The sequence below is a fragment of the Somniosus microcephalus genome, chromosome 8 (genome assembly GCF_052327205.1).
Source record: "Somniosus microcephalus isolate GS21.2 chromosome 8, FLI_Smic_1.0, whole genome shotgun sequence".
NCBI lineage: Eukaryota > Metazoa > Chordata > Chondrichthyes > Squaliformes > Somniosidae > Somniosus > Somniosus microcephalus.
The window spans coordinates 258,591,387-258,604,336 of NC_140994.1; the positions used below are offsets into that span (position 1 = coordinate 258,591,387).

Below are 12,950 nucleotides of genomic sequence, written 5' to 3' on the forward strand. Positions count from 1 at the left end.
CACCTTTTACTCACAGCGCAATGTCGAGACCATAACATTTTAACAGAATGAAAGGTGGACTCGAGGGGTTTTAAGCCTTAATTCCACATATCTAACATCTTGATTTCTCTGAATTTCGTTTCTCATCATAAAGGCGTTAGATAGTTCTTTGATCGCATTTAAACTGTCTGCATCTTTAGTCTTCACTGAGAACTTATTCTCGAACTGCATCAATGTTTTCTGGCAATAATCTTACTGAATTATCTTCTCAACCTAAATTTCCCAATTAGGAACTGCAGATCAGTTATGTGCCTTAACAAAAATTCATTTTTATCTCATATTTTTCAATAAATTAACAGTTTCGTTAGAATTTACTCATAAAATAATTTTATGATACTCAAAGCCTTCGTTGGCTCTGTGCTTCAAAATTTGCTCTTACATATGCAATATTTTCTGTCACTGTCTTTTTTGAAAAAAATAAATAAGTATCGCAGAAGCATTGATAACATGATCACTAAAATTAGGTTATTTTATATTGTATGCACCACAGCTGGATTATTGCTATGGACTAATTCTACAACACCACTGGCCATGGAGACTGTTGTACAAACTGAGCAAGGAAGACATCCTGTGCCACGTAAAGAATATGAATTCAACAGGTACTCCTTTGCCTTTTTAAAAATAATCTAGGCGACAGGAAGACTCAAAAGTTGATATCTGTGAAAATCTGCTCCTGAGTTCCCCACCAAAACAGAAGCCAGTCTGCAACCAATTCGATTCACTCAACGTGATATGAAGAAACGGCTGAGCTCACTGGATACAGCAAAGGCTATGGGCCCGACAAAATCCTGCCTATCGCACTGAAGACTTGTGCTCCAGAACTAGCTGCACATCTAGCCAAGCCGTTCCAGTACAGCTACAACACTGGCATCTATCTGACAATGTGGAAAACTGCCCAGGTATGTACAGTCCAGAAATAGCAGGACAAACCCAATCTGGCCAATTACCGCCCCATCAGACTACTCTCAATCATCAGCAAAGTGATGGAATGTGTCATCGACAGTACATTCAAGCAGCACTTACTCACCAATAACCCGCTCACTGCTGCCCAGTTTGGGTTCCGCCAAGAGCACTCCCAAGCTCATTACAGCCTTGGTCCAAGCATGGACAAAGGAGTTGATTTCCAGAGGTGAGGTGAGAGTGACTGCTCTTGACATCAAGGCAGCATTTGACCAAGTCTGGCATCAAGGAGCCCTAGTAAAACTGAAGCCAATGGGAATTGTGGCGAGGGGGAGGGGAATATCCACTGGCTGGAGTCATACCTAGCACAAAAGAAGATGGTTGTGTTGGTTGAAGGTCAATCATCACAGCCCCAGGACATCCCTGCAGGAGTTCCTTAGGGCAATGTCCTAGGCCCTCCACCACCGGTGTACCATGGCTGCAGTGTGTACCATCTACAAGATGCACTGCAGTAACTCACCGAGGCTTCTTTGGCAGGCCCCCCAAACCCGCGACCTCTTCCACCTAGAAGGAGAAGGGCAGCAGGCACATGGGAACACCATCACATTCAAGTTCCCCTCCAAGTCAGATACCATCCTGACTTACATAGATACATAGATACATAGAAGATAGGAGCAGGAGTAGGCCATTCGGCCCTTCGTGCCTGCTCCGCCATTCGATGAGATCATGGCTGATCCTTTAATTCAGTATCCCGTCCCCGCCTTCTCTCCGTAACCCTTAACCCCTTTTGCCCGTAGAAATATATCTAATTCCCTCTTAAATATATTTAATGAGCTGGCGTACACTGCCCTCTGTGGCAATGAGTTCCACAGGTTCACCACTCTCTGAGTGAAGAAATTCCCCCTCATCTCTGTCCTAAATGGTTTAGCCCTTATCCTTAAATTATGTCCTCTAGTTCTGTTCTCACCCGCCAAGGGAAACATTCCTTCTGCATCCAGTCTGTCTAGACCTGTCAGAATTTTATACACTTCTATGAGGTCCCCTCTCAATCTTCTAAACTCCAGTGTGTACATCCCTAAACTACATAGTCTCTCCTCATAGGTCATTCCCGCCATTCCTGGTATCAGCCTGGTGAATCGCCGCTGCACCCCCTCCATGGCAAGAACATCCTTCCTCAGATGAGGCGACCAAAACTGTACACAGTACTCGAGGTGTGGTCTCACCAGTGCCCTGTACAGCTGCAGCAAGGTATCCCTGTTCCTGTATTCTAACCCTTTTGCTATGAAGGCCAGCATACCGTTTGCCTTCTTGACCGCCTGTTGCACCTGCATGCTCGCCTTCAGTGACTGGTGTACAAGAACACCCAGGTCTCTCTGTACTTCCCCCTCTCCCAATCTATTGCCATTTAAATAATAATTTGCCCTCCCGTTCCTGCACCCAAGGTGGATAACTTCGCACTTGTCCACATTATAGTGCATCTGCCATTTATCCGCCCAATCGCCCAGTCTGTCCAAATCGCTCTGGAGCTTCCTGGTCTCTTCCTCTGAGCCCACCCCCCCTCCTAGTTTAGTGTCGTCTGCAAATTTGGAAATGCTGCATCCGACTCCCTGATCCAGGTCATTAATGTAAATTGTGAACAGCTGGGGGCCCAGGACAGATCCCTGTGGTACCCCACTTGTTACTGCCTGCCATTCAGAAAATGAGCCGTTTATTCCAACTCTCTGTTTTCTATCTGACAGCCAGTTCCCTATCCACGCCAAAACTTTCCCCTTTATCCCATGAGCCTCAATTTTCCATGCTAATCTTTTATGTGGGACCTTATCGAAGGCCTTTTGGAAGTCCAGGTACACCACATCTACTGGCTCTCCCCCATCTACTCTACCAGTTACTCCCTCAAAAAATTCCAATAGATTAGTCAAGCACGATTTACCCTTTGTAAATCCATGTTGACTCTGTCCTATCCTGTCCCCATTTGCTAAGTGCTCCGCTATTTCATCCTTAATGATGGACTCATTAGAATTATATCACCGATCCTTCATTATCGCTGGGTCAAAATCCTGTAACTCCCTACTTAACGGCACAGTGGGAGTACCTTCACCACATGGACTGCAGTGATTCAAGAAGGCGGCTCACCACCGCCATCTCCAAGGGTAATTGGGATAGGCAATAGATGCTGGCCTTGTCAGCGACGCCCACATCCCATAAACGGATAAAATATATACATATTTAGATTCCATGCTGTCTGCCGAAGGAGCCAAGTTTCTTTAAAGGCAGCAAAACAAAATTACTCCAATCTAATTAATGTCACTAAAACCCAACTTCAGTTGTGATCATTTGCACATCCTTGTAAACAAATCAACATTGACAGATTTATTCTTTACAAACGCATTTTGCTTCCATTTTGCTTATTATTTTGTTCAGTAACATTTTCTTAAACGGCCTCCTATCCTTTCTAAGTACCTCTAGTCATATCCGTCTGCTTACCTTGCTAATTTACATTTATCGTCCATTCATTATTTAATCTTATCCCATCCATCATAGGCACTAAGATTTGACGCTTTACTGACTTAACAGTGAAATTCCTTCTGTGCGCTACTTTCCCTTTTGCATTGGCAATATAATGCTTTTATTAATCTTAACGAATCGTTCGTGTATATTTTTAAGGTACATATACCTCAGGTGTAACCTATATAATCGCCAGATATAGGACTTTTCTTCAGCTAGATAGTCCAGGCTGAGCAACTTATTTAGGCCAGCACTATCAATAGCTGATGAATAGTTTTATTAATGTCCTAAAACATTCAAGACTGAAGTCGATCGATTTTTATATCTATAGGTAAAGATGTCAAGGGATATGGAACAGATATGGCTCAATTTGGCAGAGGTTCAGAGCAGCCATTGCACCTGTCTGACTAACTTGATTCAATTTTTTGAGAAGGTAACGAGGTGGGTCAATGAGGGTAGTGTGTTTGATGTAGTTTACATGGATTTTAGCAAGGCCTATGGCAAACATGCTGGTTGGTCAATAAAGAAAAGGCCCATGGGATCTTAAGGAAAATGCAAGTTTGATCCAAAATTGGTACAGTGGCAGGAAGCAAAGCGTAATGGTCGACGGGTATTTTTGTGATGAAAGCCTGTTTCCAGTGGGGTTCCACGGGACTCAGTACTAGGCCCCCTGGTTTTTGTCGTATACAGCAATGATTTAGACGTCAATGTAGGGGGCATGATTAGGAAGTTTGCAGATGATACAAAAATTGGCCGTGTGGTTGATGTTGATGAGGATAGCTGTAGACAGCAGGAAGATATCAGTGGACTGGTCAAGTGGGCAAAAAAGTGACAAATGGAATTCAATCCGGAGAAGTGTGAGGTAATGCATTTGGGGAGGGCTAACAGGGCAAGGGTATACACTATAAATGGTAGAACAACAGAGGGACCTTGCAGTGCATGTCCACAGATCCCTGAAGGTGGCAGGACATTTGGATAAGGTGGTTAAAAAGGCATATGGGATACTTTCCTTTATTAGCTGGGGCATATAATATAAAAGCAGAGAGGTTATGCTAGAACTGTATAAACACTAGTTAGGCTACAGCTAGAGTATTGCTTACTGCTCTGATCACCACATTACAGGAAAGATGTGATTGCACTAGAGAGGCACAGAGGCGATTTTCGAGGATGTTGCCAGGGCTGGAGAATTTTAGCTATGAGGAAAGATTGGATAGGCTGGGGTACTTTTCCTTGGAACAGAGGAGGCTGAGGAGACAGTTAATGGAGGTGCATAAAATTATGAGGGGCCTAGATGGAGTGGATAGGAAGCAAATATTTTCTTTCGCAGAGAGGTCAATAACCAGGGTGCATAGAATTAAAGCATATGGTAGAAGTAGTAGAGGAGAGTTGAGGACAACTTTTTTCATCAGAAAGTGGTAGGGGTCTGGAACTCACTGTCTGCAAAGGTGGTAAAGGCAGAAACCCTCAACACGTTTAAAAAGTATTGGATACGCACTCGAAGTGTCGCAACCTGCAAGGCGACGGACCAAGAGCTGGAAAGTGGGATTAGCTGTCTATTGACCGGCACAGACAAAAGGGCCGAATGGTCTCCTTCAGTGTCGTAACTTTCTATGATTCTATGATATAATTGTGGATCAGAATGGAAGGGCTGAATGGCCGACTTTTACCCATCTCAGTTGCTCTTACTGTTAAAAGTCAACCACGATTTTGTAGCTCTTGAGGCATGTATGGGCCATAATGGGCAAGGAAAGCATGTTTCCTTCTCCTGAATGACATTAGTTACATTACTAATTAGATTGGTTTATTAGACATCCGACAGCTTGATGGTCACATTTAATGAAAGCAGATTTCTTTTTATTTCGAAATATATTTTAAGTGCAGTCAACTTCTCAGACCGCCATTGCATGATCGATAATTTGTTCAGACCTCTCGATTACTTGTCCAGTCGCATAACTGCTGCAGTACCGTACCTTCGAACATGATAAGTGACGTTTAACATTTTAACACTGCAGCACTCACCTCGTGAAATTCAGTGGTTTCCCTGCTCGTAGAATTTGATGCCTTTTCATGTTCTGCAGCGACACATGAGCCAGTCTTAATATTAATCATAGGCGCGGCCGCACCATGTAGCTGTAGAAAAATGAAATCGTTCATGGCTGAATCTTGACACACGTCATAGAGAAACGGTTGTGGGAGGGTCCCGCTATCATACACCTCTGTGTAATTGGGTGGTATTTGAAGATTCACACTAGCCTTTTGGATTCCATGGAGCGAATCCCTCCGGAGAAAATGCGCCGTGTTCCAACAGCAACAGTAACTATTAATTGCATTTCTACCTCTGTGCACCTTAATACCGAGGATTACAATCGCCACAAGTAATAGGAATGAGGTCGAGCCAAAAGCAATAATTAAATAAAATTTTAAACCGTATTTCCATGGTCCAGAGGTTCCCAACATGCTGATATTAGATGCATTTTCTGTAGTATCATCCTGCACTGATACACTGATGGTGAGTGTAGATGAAAGGGATGGGGTTCCGTTGTCCATCACCAAAATGACGATGTTTTGCCTGAGTGAATCTTTACGCCTAAAGCGGCGAATTGTCCAGATTTCTCCTGTTTCAGGCGCCACAGACTTTGATCGGTGGGCTGGCGAAGTTCGTAGGAAAGTTTAGCGTTCTGTCCGGAATCGGCATCAGTGACTGTCACTTTTGCAACCAAGTAACCCGAGTCGGCAGATCTTGGTATTGAGTACTCTGCTGCCGACCCTTTACTTGGCAAAGGTGACACGATCACAGGGGCATTATCATTCTGATCTACGATGATCACATTCACAGTTACGTTACTGCTGAGCGGTGGCGATCCAGCGTCAATTACATTCACATAGAATTGAAATGTTTTAAGTTGTTCAAAATCAAACAAGCGGTGAGCGGTGAGCAAACATCTGGGTTTATTGAGACGAGTGACGATGCAGGCAAACCGTGTATCAGGCTATCCAAAATGGAATATGTCAGTTCGGCATTTTGATTGGAAACCGGATCAAAGGCTGACACAGAACCAATTGAAGCACCAATAACATTATTTTCCTTCACATACATGGTGAGCGAAGGCTGCGTAAAGCGTGGCGCGTTGTCATTTATATCTGAGACTTGAACTCGGATGGTTTTGTTGGTCGAGAGGGGAGGGAAGCCTGTATCCGTACATGTAACGGTAATGTTGTAGTCTGGCACCTTTTCACGATCTATATCACCGAGAGTGACTAATGTGTTGTAGTTATTAAATGAGCTGTTCAGCTTAAAGGGGATATCATTGGCGATGCGACATTGAACATCTGCTGCAATTCCAAAATCTCGCTCCGTAACTTTCAAAAGAGCTACTGCAGTATTCGGAGAAGCATTTTCTGGGATCGTGCTCGACATAGACGTAGTAATCATTTCAGGATAATTATTATTAACATCAGTAACCTTAATCAAAACTTTACAATATACTGGTGCCGAATGGGACCCTCTGTCCTTAGCTTGTACCAAAATCTGATAATTTTCTGCTTCTTCAAAGTCCACGGTACCGGTTACTGTGATTTCTCGGTTTGTTGAAACCAAGCTAAAGACCTCACGCACTTTATCAGGAGTGTGATCGCTGAAAGAATAGATTACCTCACCGTTTAGGCCTTCGTCCATATCCACCGCTTTTACTTTCAATATCAAAGTATCTTTGGGTACATTCTCGGCAGTGGTGATTTGATCAACGTTCTGTTAGCAAACCGGGGCATTGTCGTTCACATTAAGCACAGTGATTATAATCTGGGTGGTCCCGAATTTCTCCGGGATTCCGCCATCAAACGCCGTCAGTGTTAATCGATGAGTCGGTTTTTGCTCCCGATCTAGGGGTGGTTCCAACACGAGTTCTGGGATGTCAGTTTGTTCGCTGTCTGACTGTGATTTCAAAGTGAAATGCTGGTTTGGGCTCAGTTGGTAGGAGCGAACACTGTTGGTTCCAACGTCCGGGTCTCGAGCGCTCTGGAGTGGGAAGCTCGTTCCGACCGGCGTCAATTCTGAGATTTCAAGGTTAACCTCGCTTCTCTGGAACACGGGCGAATTGTCATTTAGGACGAGAATCTCAATTTCTGCACGATAAAACTTTAGCGGATTCTCAATCACAGCCTCTAACATCAATACGCATGTGAGGCTTTGTTCACAAAGATCCTCCCTGTCTATTGTTGCTTTTTTTAAAAAAAATCCAGCTTTTAAATTCACGTCTAAATATTGCTTTTTGTTCTCGGATGCAATCCGAAACCTACGCGCCAATAGCTGCTTTACATCTAACCCCAGATCCGTAGCAATATTACCAACAAAGGCACCAAGCTCCAATTCTTCAGGAATTGTGAAGCAAATATTCTCACAAACTGAAAGTGTAACGTATATGAGTATCAGATAAAGAACCTGGCATTGCGACAATCAGCAAATTAGCGCGGAGGCCATTCCGTATCAAAGTACTGCAAATATAACTGCCAGATTCTCAGATAAATTGTAAGCCGCTTGATGTAACGACGGGAACGTAATAGTTTTACCTTGGTTATCCAGATGACAAGGTTTATATTTCGCACAGCGTCGAGAGGTCTTTGTCACAACCACCAAGGTTGTTTATACAAATTCACTTCGATTTTCTCGGGCGCTTTCTTAGATGCGATTCGAGCGGGTGGAACGATTGAATGCTTTTAGTTTTTTCGCTACTGCGCAGTGTGTGGTGTAGGGCGAGTGGTGCTGGATCTCCAGCCCTATTTCCTTACCTCGTTGCTAGACAGCGACACAAAGAGAATCGGCCATGGCCCAGAAATTCGGGCCGGGGGCTTCCCGCGGCTGCAAGCTCCCGACCTGCACTTACCTAGCGCGCCGGCCGTTGTGCTGTGGGCCCGCGTGGGATTCCGATCCTGGGCCTCCTCCAACTGCCGGCGCACAGTGCTTGCGTATCCCAGGAGCGCAGTTAGTTCGATGCGTCCCCTGGGATCACGTGGGCCACGGAGAGCCAATGGTAGCAGGGAATGCTTCATTCATAAGTTTGACAGGCCTGTCAAACCTATAAATACTATAAGCCCCAAAACATCACTAAATCTTCAAATAATTTTTTTTAAATCACATTTTTAAAATAAACTATAAATTACATGAAATAACTACTTTAAACAATAATTTAAATTTTTGAAAAAATATTTTTTTCTAACGGGGCTAAAAATAAACTTACCTTTCTTTAAAATATTTAAAAATAATAAAACTGTGGAAAAATGATTTAATTTCAATTAATTCACCACTTACCCTGTAAAAAGCAGGCCTTGCGGCTGCTTTTTACATGTCTAACTTCTGGAGACTTAACTTCCCGGGAAAACCTACCAAAAAAATGTAAGTTCGATGCGCACGCGCTGCCTCTCCCACGCATGCGTTCCACCTCTTAACCCCTTCTTTCAGGGGAACGGAAGTGCCGGTTTCCCGTGCATGCGCAGTGCCTGCACGAAACCGGCACTTCCATTGGGCTTACGGATGAGTACCCCATGTGTACTCACCCGTGGAGACCTGAATATTGCCTCTACTGAAGCCCGGAAGAATTGCTTTGTGTATTTAACGTTGTGCAACATTAATTACCGGTGCGGCACAATATTTATTGTAAGATTTATATGAAGTTCTCACTGACGTGTAACCTAATTAGGATTATATTTCACGCTTCTGAACACCATTCTTTTTCGCTAATGTTGTTCATCAATCCTGGCGTATCAACTAAAAACAATCTAGTGAATGAAACCATATTTTCGCGTTCCTTTGCCAGATGGTTTACACACTTGTAGATTTATTTTTTTCAACTTAAGAACGGTCTGTAAATTCGAGGTCGTTAATGTAAAATATTTCTCAGCCCTGACTACCTGCTTTACCAGATTTGAATAAAATGTCACGGATTTCATCACAATACTGCAAGTTATTACTCATCAGTAAAAACTTTTTGATTCTTTTGCCAGTTCTTGTTTGCAATAAAAGCTCCTGCCCCACGAGAACTTTAGAGTTTCGAGGAGAAGAGCCACCACAACTTTTACAGGACAACTGGGGATGGGCAAGAAATGCTGCCTTGCTGGTTTGGTACACGATTATTGTAGCCTGCACTGTGATATGCATTGTTGAATAATTCCAATCTACCTACCTAAACATCAGTCACTATTAATTCTGAGTGTAGATCATACGTGGAATTTGTTACCTAGCTTGATGCATTTTCAATAACATTCTGGATTAGGAGACTGTTTGTATCTATAATATTGAACATGTTGCCTTCACCAAACAAGTCATCGGAAGGTATTTATTGGTCTCATAAAAAGGGAAAAAACTGCAACAGCTGGTTGCTGCCTGCATACGCACAGGAATGTAGGATCCAATGCAGAGTCAGGAAATTGAATATTTTGGCGGATGCAGATACTTACCTGAAATGTGTTTATTCTGCTTGAGAATTCACAGCTCTGATAAACAAAAACGTTAACTGAAATTTCACAGAGGAAAGCAAAATGGTTTGTTGGTGTGATAAATCAGGAGAACCACATTGGCGTACCACTGCACCTTAAATTCAATGCAGTGCTGCACAAATGGATGCAATTTGGAGCAGCGCTTAACTCCATACTCGAATATATCCCCCATGCCTATTCTGATAATTACTCTCTCTGCCTCTTGGCATTTTCTTACGGATCCATCAAGGCCACTGCCACTGCCTCCTTAAGAGGATCAATTACAGCTACCATATTTTTGTCTCGGACCATACTTCATCCTCAGGGTGCTCACTGGGGACTAACCTTACCAATGTTCTATGTTTCTATGTTCCTTCACAGCACGCTCATCTTAGCCACCATGCGCCCTTAAACATTTGGTGGATCAATAATCATTTATGTGGAGATTGTCAAGCTCGCCCTTTGCCTTCACAATGTCTCTTTAGTTAGGAACAAGGTCCTTGTCATTCACATCAGATTGCAGATTATTATACTGACGTTGTAGCTTTGACTGAACTTTGGCTATATCTTCTTCCTTGTCTCTGTGTCATTTTCTTCCTCGCACCTTAGAGCATTTTCTACTTTAAAGGCTATATATAAATGCATAAACATATCTAGATATGCTAGTTAAACTATTCATGCAATGAAACATTGATGACTGTTTTCAGCAATGACTAGCGTGTTGCAAAACACAAGAACAACAAGTTAGCGCTACATTGAAAGTGCAATATCTACTGAAATATCACAGAGAGGATACTTGAACAAACTCGTTAAGAATTCCGCACCTATTACTCACAGCGTAATGTCAAGTCTCTAACAACCTGAGGCCTTTTTAACAGAATGAAAGATATACTCGAGGGGTTGTACACATTAATTCCAAATATCGAACATCTTGACTTCTCTGAATTTCGTTTCTCATCATAAAGGCATTAAATAGTTCTTTTATCGCATTTTAACTGTCTGCTTCATTAGCCTTCACTGAGAACTTATTCTCGAATTGCATCAATGTTTGGGTGGCAATAAACTGCCTGAATTATCTTTACAATCTAAATTTCCCAATTAGGAACTGCAGATCATTATGTTCCTCAACAAGAACTCATCTTTTATCTAATATTTTTCAACAAAGCAACAGTTTCGTTAGAATATGCAGGTAACATAATGTTTTTGATAATCTAAGCCTTCGTTGTTTCTATGCTTCAAAATTTGCTCTTGCATATGCATATTTTCTGTCACTGTCTTTTTTGCATAACTACATAAGTATCTCTGTTGCATTAACAACATGATCAAGAAACTTAGGTTATTTTATATTTTATGCACCACAGTAGTCTAGTGAGACTTTACACTTTATTTCCACATATCCAACCTCTTGACTTCTCTGAATTTCCTTTCTCATTATTTTATACATTACACACCACAACTGGATTAATTCTGCAACACCACAGGCCATGGAGACGGTTGTACAAACTGAGCAAGGAAGAAATTCTGTGCCACGTATAGAATATGAATTTACAGATGTTTCTTTGCATTTTTTTCTCGAAAGAATCGAGATGATTGCAAGCTTCAAAAGTTGATATTTTTGAAAAATTCCTCCTGAGGCCCCCACCATCACAGAAGCCCGTCTACAGCCAATTTGATTCACTCCACGTGATATCAAGAAACGGCTGAGCGCACTGGATACAGCAAAGGCTATGGGCCCCGACAACATCCCGGCTCTCATGCTGAAGACTTGTGCACCAGAACCAGCTGTTCCTCAAGGCAAGCTGTTCCAGTACAGCTACAACACTGGCATCTATCTGACAATGTGGATAAATTCTCAGGTATGTACTGTGCACAAGAAGCAGGACAAATCCAATCCAGCCAATTAATGCCCCATCAGTCTACTCTCAATCATCAGCAAAGTGATGGAAGGAGTCATCGACAGTGCTATCAAGCAGCACCTTCTCACCAATAACCTGCTCGCTGATGCCCAGTTTGGGTTCCGCCAAGACCACTCAGCTTCCCATCTCATTACAGCCTTGGTCCAAACATGGACAAAGGAGCTGAATTCCAGACGTGAGGTATGAGTGACTGCCCTTGACATCAATGCAGCATTTGACCGAGTGTGGCATCAAGGAGCCCTAGTAAAACTGAAGGCATAGGGAATCGGGGGGAAAACTCTCCACAGGCTGGACTCATACGTAGCAGAAAGGAAGATGGTTGTGGTGGCTGATGGTCAATCATCACAGTCCCAGGACATCGCTGCAGGAGCTCCTCAGGGCAGTGTCTAAGGCCCAACCATCTTCAACTGCTTCATCAATGACCTTCCCTCTAACATAAGCTCAGAAATGGGGATGTTCACTAATGACTTCACAGTGTTCAGTCCCATTCACAACTCCTCAGATAATGCCCGCATGCAACAAGACCTGAACGACGTTCAGGCTTGGACTGATAAGTGGCAGGTTACATTCGCGCCACACAAGTGCCAGGCAATGACAATCTCCAGCAAGCGAGAGTCTAATCACAGCCCCTTGACATACCATAACCAAATCTCCCACCATCAACATCCTGGGGGTCACCATTGAACATAAAGTTAACTGGACCAGCCACATAAATAAAGTGGCAATAGGAGCAGGTCAGAGGCAACGTATTCTGTTGCAAGTTTCTCAACTTTTGACTCTGCAAAGCCTTTCCACCATCTACAAGGCATAAGTTTGGAGTTTATTGGAATACTCTCCACTTGCCTGGATGAGTGTAGCTCCAGCAACACTCAAGAAGCTCGACACCATCCAGGACAAAGCAGCCCGCTTGTTTCGCACCCCATCCTCCACCTTAAACATTCACTCCCTTCACCACCAGTGTACCGTGACTGCAGTGTGTACCATCTACAAGATGCACTGCAGCAACTCGCCAAGGCTTCTTTGGCAGCAGCTCCCAAATCCGTGACCTCTTCCACCTAGGACAAGGGCAGCAGGCACATGGGAACACCACCACATTCAAGTTCCCCTCCAAGTCACACACCA

The 12,950-nt window shown here is 43.2% G+C and overlaps 1 protein-coding gene and 1 pseudogene across 4 annotated transcripts in view; both read right to left on the reverse strand.

The window, feature by feature from the left end:
• LOC147114284 (protocadherin beta-15-like) overlaps positions 1–12,950 on the reverse strand; it is a 196,607-nt gene that overhangs the window by 97,879 nt on the left and 85,778 nt on the right. The window lies entirely within an intron of this gene.
• LOC147114286 (protocadherin-10-like) lies at positions 5,117–7,897 on the reverse strand (annotated as a pseudogene).